Source organism: Mus pahari, chromosome 5 (assembly GCF_900095145.1).
Source record: "Mus pahari chromosome 5, PAHARI_EIJ_v1.1, whole genome shotgun sequence".
NCBI lineage: Eukaryota > Metazoa > Chordata > Mammalia > Rodentia > Muridae > Mus > Mus pahari.
The window spans coordinates 126,544,483-126,550,993 of record NC_034594.1 but is presented as its reverse complement, the minus strand read 5'-3'; the positions used below and the strand labels follow the sequence as shown (position 1 = coordinate 126,550,993).

General features: G+C 45.8%; 1 protein-coding gene across 1 annotated transcript in view; it reads left to right on the top strand.

Annotated features, from left to right (window-relative positions):
- The window catches only part of Npl (N-acetylneuraminate pyruvate lyase), a 44,943-nt gene that overhangs the window by 8,214 nt on the left and 30,218 nt on the right, over positions 1 to 6,511 (top strand). The gene's annotated exons all lie outside the window — the stretch shown is intronic.

Sequence of the window (6,511 nt, the reverse complement as noted above, 5' to 3'; positions counted from 1 at the left end):
TTAATCCCAGCACTCGGGAGGCAGAGGCAGGCAGATTTCTGAGTTTGAGGCCAGCCTGGTCTACAGAGTGAGTTCCAGGACAGCCAAGGCTACACAGAAAAACCCTGTCTAGTGCATGGTAGCACTTGCTAATCCCAGCACAGTAGATAGTGCCCGAGGAAGCCTGGGGCTAGCCTGGATTACACAAGAGCAAACAAGACCATGTCTTAACCAAGTTACACAGTGAGGACTGATAGCTGAGGTTATCCTCTGACCTGCATGGCATGCACCGTCACACATGCGAACACACCCAGATACAAGCACACTGCCAAAAGATTTAAAACAGGCCATCCTTCATCTCTGGTGAAGGAAGGCTTCAGCTATACAATCTCTATGGTGCCTGAGTGGCCACGGTTTTCTGCTCTTACGCCATTAGCAACCTTGAGTTTAGCCATTTAGTAAGACATTGTAAAGTACCTGCCCTAGTCCGACTCCACCTGGCAGACTAATAAGTGTCCTAGAAATCTGAGGAGGTCCCTCTCCCTCGATGGGGTCTTTGACTCTCCTCTCCAAAACCTTGCTTCTCGCTGTACGGTCCAGCTATTCCAGTACCACATGGGAATTTGATGGAGATGCAGGCTTCAGGCCCTTCACATACCACCAGTCATAACCTGCCTCTGAACAGTGGTCCCTTAAAGCCTGAGATGAGGTAGCCTGAAGCCCGGAGCCAAACTCCCCGAGACAGTGGAGCAAGTCCCGCACAATCTACCTTGTATTTCTGCTGCTCTGGATTGTTTCCACAAACAACAGCACATCCTTCCTCTCCAGGCCCTGCACCTTGACTCACTCTGTTTTTCTACGTTTTCCATTGTCACCTTCTCCTTTAACATTTCTACTCACCCATCACAACATTGGCAGGGTGAATGGAGTCCCCCCCACATATCTTAAGGAGTTCATCTGCAGAAATATACCGGCAAGAGATGGGAGAAGAGAGTATAACACTTAAGTGCCAGGCCTGGCCTTGGCAATCATACAAAACATGACACTTAAAGGGACAGCATGGTTTAGGTTTAAGTTCTCCCTTTAGCTTGTGGGGGTGGGGAGGGCTACCGGCACCTTTAGGAGAACAAGTGAGCCCAGAGTACACAGACATCTGTAAGTGGTTCTCTAGAAAGATCAACTTACTGTGACGACATATTCCAAGGCACCACTCTAGGTAGGTTTCAGGAGGACATAGGACAGCAATTGTCCCTTGGGAGGGATGTCCAGTAAAAGAACTTCAAAGAGTATTCCACTCTGGGCCTGGGAGAAGCACCAGCAGGTCAGAAAGTCCCTTGTTCTGCGGGGGTTTTTTTTTTGTTTGTTTGTTTGTTTTTTTAAACTCTTTAGTTCAGAGCTCTCAGTGTGACAAGCATCGTAAACTGGGGTATTATTTCCCGATCCCTAAAGCCATCCATTGTGAATTTTTTCTTATTTTTCTTTTTATAAAAAGGCTAGAGGCTCTCTCCTCTGTGACCCCATGGTACTCTGTATACTTTTTTATGTCGCATCAAATTTATCTATCTTATGGTGACTGACTTAGGGTCTGACTGCTATGAATAGACACCATGACCAAGGCAACTCTTATAAGAACATTTAATTGGGGCTGGCTTATGGGTTCATAGGTTCAGTCCATTATCATCAAAGCAGAAACATGGCAGCATTCAGGCAGATATACAGGAGGAGCTGAGAGTTCTATATCTTTGTCTGAAGGCTGCTAAGAGAAGACTGGCTTCCACACAGCTAGGATGAGGGTCTTAAAGCCCACACCCACAGTGACACACCTACTCCAACAAGGTCACACCTTCTAATAGTGCCAATCCCTGGGCCAGGCATATACAAGCCATCACATTGACTATTACAATAACTTCTTTATTCATTTCTTTTATGTCTGTGTGGGGGCACACAGTGTATGTAGTGAAGGTCAGAAGACAACTTGTAGGAGTTTGAGCTGCTTTGCCTTGTTTTATTGAGGGTAGGTAACGTACAAGGATCAGATAAGTGTCTTATTTATCTTTATACCATCAGCATCTAACAGGTGACTCTCACCAGCAAATGTACCACAGGGATGACTAATGGTAGCAGGCAAATAGAGACGGGAAGCGAGTATTTGGTTGAGCAGACATTGGATGCCAGCCATCATGATGGGCATTTCATCTACACAGTCCAGTTTCATCTTGACAGCTCCACCAGGACCTGTCAGTGCCACAACAATTTTTAGAAGTCACTTTTTTCTAGGCACAATAACATGTACCAGGGCTGGAGAGATGGCTCAGCAGTTAAGAGTACTCACTGCTTTTCCAGAGGTCCTGAGCTCAATTCCCAGCAACCACATGGTGGCTCACAATCATCTGTAATGGGATCCGATGCCCTCTTCTGGTGGGTCTAAACACAGCTACAGTGTACTCACATAAAATAAATAAAATTTTAAAAAGAAATAAAACAAAGCAAGTACCTGCAGTCCTGATTCCTCAAGACAGGAGAAAGAAAAACAATAAATGGGGCGGGGGGTGGGGGGGGAAGCAAGGTGTGAGAAAAGGCCAAATGTCAAGGGAAAAGATTTCATTTTTCTTTATTTTTAAAAGATGTATTTATTTATTATATGTAAGTACACTGTAGCTGTCTTCAGACACTTTTTCTTCTCTCTCTGGCCAGCTCACACTCAAAGATTTATCTATTATATGTAAATATACTGTAGCTATCTTCAGACACCCCAGAAGAGGGCATCAGATCTCATTAGGAACGGTTGTGAGCCACCATGTGGTTTCTGGGATTTGAACTCAGGACCTTTGGAAGAGCAGTCAGTATTCTTAACTGCTGAGCCATTTCTCCAGCTCACGGTTTCATTTTTCATCCCAGGTGGTGGTGCATGCTTTTAATCCCAGTACTTAGGCGACAGAGTCAGGTGGATCTCTGAGTTCTCTGAGGCCAGCCTGGTTTACAGAGTAAGTTCAAGGATAGCCCGAGCTACACAGAGCAACCCTGTCTCAAAAAACCTAAATAGAAGAAAAAAGTTTCATTTCTCTCCATCAAGTGTCATCACTTGGCTGTGGCAAGTGTCCTTTCCCTGCTGAGCCACCTTACATGCCCTGGGTCTGCTTGTGAATGTACTCCTGGGTGTCTTGGTCAAGGGCTGTAAATCTCCAGCAAGCAAGCAAGGCCTGAGGTGGCTGCCTGGACATAGAACCTCTAACAGGGCAGATGCCCTACTGGTAGCCTACACCTTTAATCCCAGCATAGGGGGCAGAGGCAGGCAGATCCCTGTGAGTTTGATGACAGCCATCTACATAGTGAGTTCCAGGACAGCCAAGGCTATTTAGAGAGACCCTGTCTAAGAGAGCCAGTGTTGTGTTGTATAAAAATAGAGAAGGAATATGCTCAGCACCAAATGTTGTGTTGTATAAAAATAAAGAGAAAAGGAATATGTTTAGTGGAGGGGCAATCGGGTGTGGGGGAAGGGGGTACCTCCGAGGGCCCATTCTGAGGCATCCCTTCCCCCTGAGGGACCAGCCACACGATGGTATAGTATAGAATAGAGTTTATTCAGAACATGGGGAGAAGAGTTGAGATGGTAGTAGAGGCAGAGAAAGGCAGAGAGAGAGCAGAGGACAGTCTTGAGCACGTGGAGAGGGGGAGAGGGGCCAGAGGACAGAGTGAAAGCAAGCAGGCAAGTAAGCAAGAGAGAGAGGAGGGGGCAAGTAGCTCCTTTTATAGTGAGTCGACATACCTGGCTGTTGCTAGGTAACTGTTGGGCAGAGCTTAGACAGAATGCTAACAGCCAGGGTTACGTACTGAAACCCTGTCTCAAAAAAGTCAGCCCTAGCCTTGTTAGATACATGGCTTTTCGGTCATTTGTGGGTGTACATGATTGTGTGTGTGTGTGTGTGTGTGTGTGTGTGTGTGTTGTCCATGCACATATGGAAAGCAGAAAAACAACCTCAAAATATTGTTCCCTGTGTGCCATCCACCTTGTTTTTTTGAAGTGGAGTCTCACTGGCCTGGAACTCACTGGTCTCTACTCAACAAGTAGGCTAGACTGGCTGGCCAGTGAGCCCCAGGGATCTGCTGCCACCTCTTAGTACTGGTGTATTGTTACATCGGTTCTGTGCATCAAATTCAGGTCCTTTGTTCTGCAAGGCAAATATTTCACCAAATAAGCTTAAGTCCCCAGCCCAAAAAAGTCCTTCTCTATGCAAAAGAAGTTTTAACACTGGGAAAGCCAAACAGAAGTTGTTCTAAAGGGTTGTCCCTCTCCAGCCTTTCCAAAGGGGACATAGGCTGAGAGCCTTCCTTTTCTAGATGATTCTTCCACTGACCTAGAAACTCGAGCATCAGTACCATTCCTAAAAGCATTTAAAAGCATCCCCAGACTTCACTCTCTTCTTAAGAAGATACATAATGCATCTCCTAGGAACCCAAGGAAAATTGTCACCCAGGGCAACCAGAAAGCTGTGGCAGGGAAGGGGGTGAGTATAGGGGGAACCCCTTCCCGCTGAGCCAAAAAACAAAACAAAACAAAGCAAAGCTGTGAAGTTCACCAAGGAAGGAGAAGAAATTTGACTTTTACCTGCCTACATCTGCTCCAGGGCACTACCAGCTCCCTAGAAAGAGGTGTGTGCCAGGACAGAGCCAGACGTGATGGCAGCTCTGGACAGAGCGGGAGGAGAGAGGAGGTAGAGTTTCACCCCAGCTCTCCCTCCAAGCCCAGCCCCAGGGCTGCTTCCCAGCATCCCTTCTTGGGATTTGCCATCCACATGTCTGAACCCCAGTGCACTTAATTCTTATCCTAACCACAGCTTCCAGGTTTTAGTTACTTGTATATACACAACCTCCTTCACTCCATTAGCATAATAGTGAAAGTTACAAAATATCACACGGGAGATATGGGAGCCTGAAGGCAAAGTTAAGCAAAGTACCCACTTCAACACTTCTTTGTGAGTTGTGTGAAGCACAGACTAGGGTAGTGTTATGTTGGGGCCTGAGCCACTATCGAAAGTGCCCTTCCCTCTTGACTTTAGATTAGTGGCTTTAAAAATGTCTCTAAATACCCCTTCCCTGCCCCTGGGCCATGGGCAGCCACCACCCACAATGCAGTCTTGCTGTTAGTATCTTTTCCTTTCATCTCAGAATCTGCCCCTTTCTTCCTTTCTCCCTTTGTTTCTATTCCCTTGGCTGAAATACCCTTTGATGTCTGTTTTCTGGATGCTTTCAATTTTTTTATTGTTGTTTAAGGAATAAGATGAAAAGAATGATAATGAGGCTAAAGCTAAATTAGGAAACTCAGCTCCTATACAAAAGCAGAAATGAGGGCCAACTAGGTCTGTGTTCTTGGCAATGTAACCGTGGTTCTGCAACAGTAACCCAGACTCACCACCCCATTTTCCTTTGAATTTTTACTCTTGGTCATCTATCCTCCCTACCTTAATTTGTCTTTTTCTTTTTTTTTCTTTGCTTTTTGTTTGTTTTGTTTTGTTTTTGAAACAGGGTTTCTCTGTCCCTAACTGTCGTGGAACTCAACAGGCTGGCCTTGGACGCAGACATCTGCCTGCCTCTGCTTCCCAAATGTTGAGGTTAAAGGTGTTCACCATCACTGCCCAGTGCCAACTTAACTTTATATAGTGGTGAGCCATTTAGTGCAGTTTTTTTTTTTAGCCCATTTATTTTAAAATTATTATGTTTTTAAGGGGAAGCACCCTTATCACCTTAAGTCTCAGATCTTCACAAGGTCACCATTGCGCTTCAGACTGAAACATACAGGCGGCTCGCGTGGGGAGGTTGTTAAAATGCAGATGCACAGCCAGTTGTCGTAGACCATACCTTCGATGTCAGCAGTTGAGAAGCTGAGGCAGGACCATCCGGAGTTCAAGACTAGCTGCAGCTACATAGGGAGAGGCCAGCCTGAGCTACATGAGACCCTATGACTGGACATAGTAAATCCACATCTTATTGAGAGAGCTCAGCTGAGACACGAAGGAGTGAAGACAAGGACAATATGAAGGCTATTTCCAAAAGAGCACTCTCCCCATTAAAGGAAGCATGGGGATTTGCTTTTGGAACTCTAGAGACATTCAGTCCTAGGCCAGTAAGATGTCACTCCTGAGCATCTCAGTTAAAGATCTCTCCTTTAATGACTTGTTTATTTCTAGTTTATATGTATGAATGTTTTTCCTCTGTGTATGTATGTGCACTGTGTGCATGGCTGTTGCCTGAGGAGGTCTAAAGAAGATATCAGATCACTGAAACTAGAGTCTCCGATGGTGTGAGCCACCGTAAGGGGGCTAGGAACTAAACCGGGGGCTTCCTCACAAAGCAACATGCAAGTGTTCTTCACTTCTGAGCCTTCTCTGTAGTCGTGATAGGCATGATGACCTACGTGATGGACAGAGAGACCAGGTCCTAAGTTTTGGGGTTTTTTGTTTGTTTGTTTGTTTTTCGAGACAGGGTTTCTCTGTATAGCCCTGGCTGTCCTGGAACTCACTCTGTAGACCAGGCT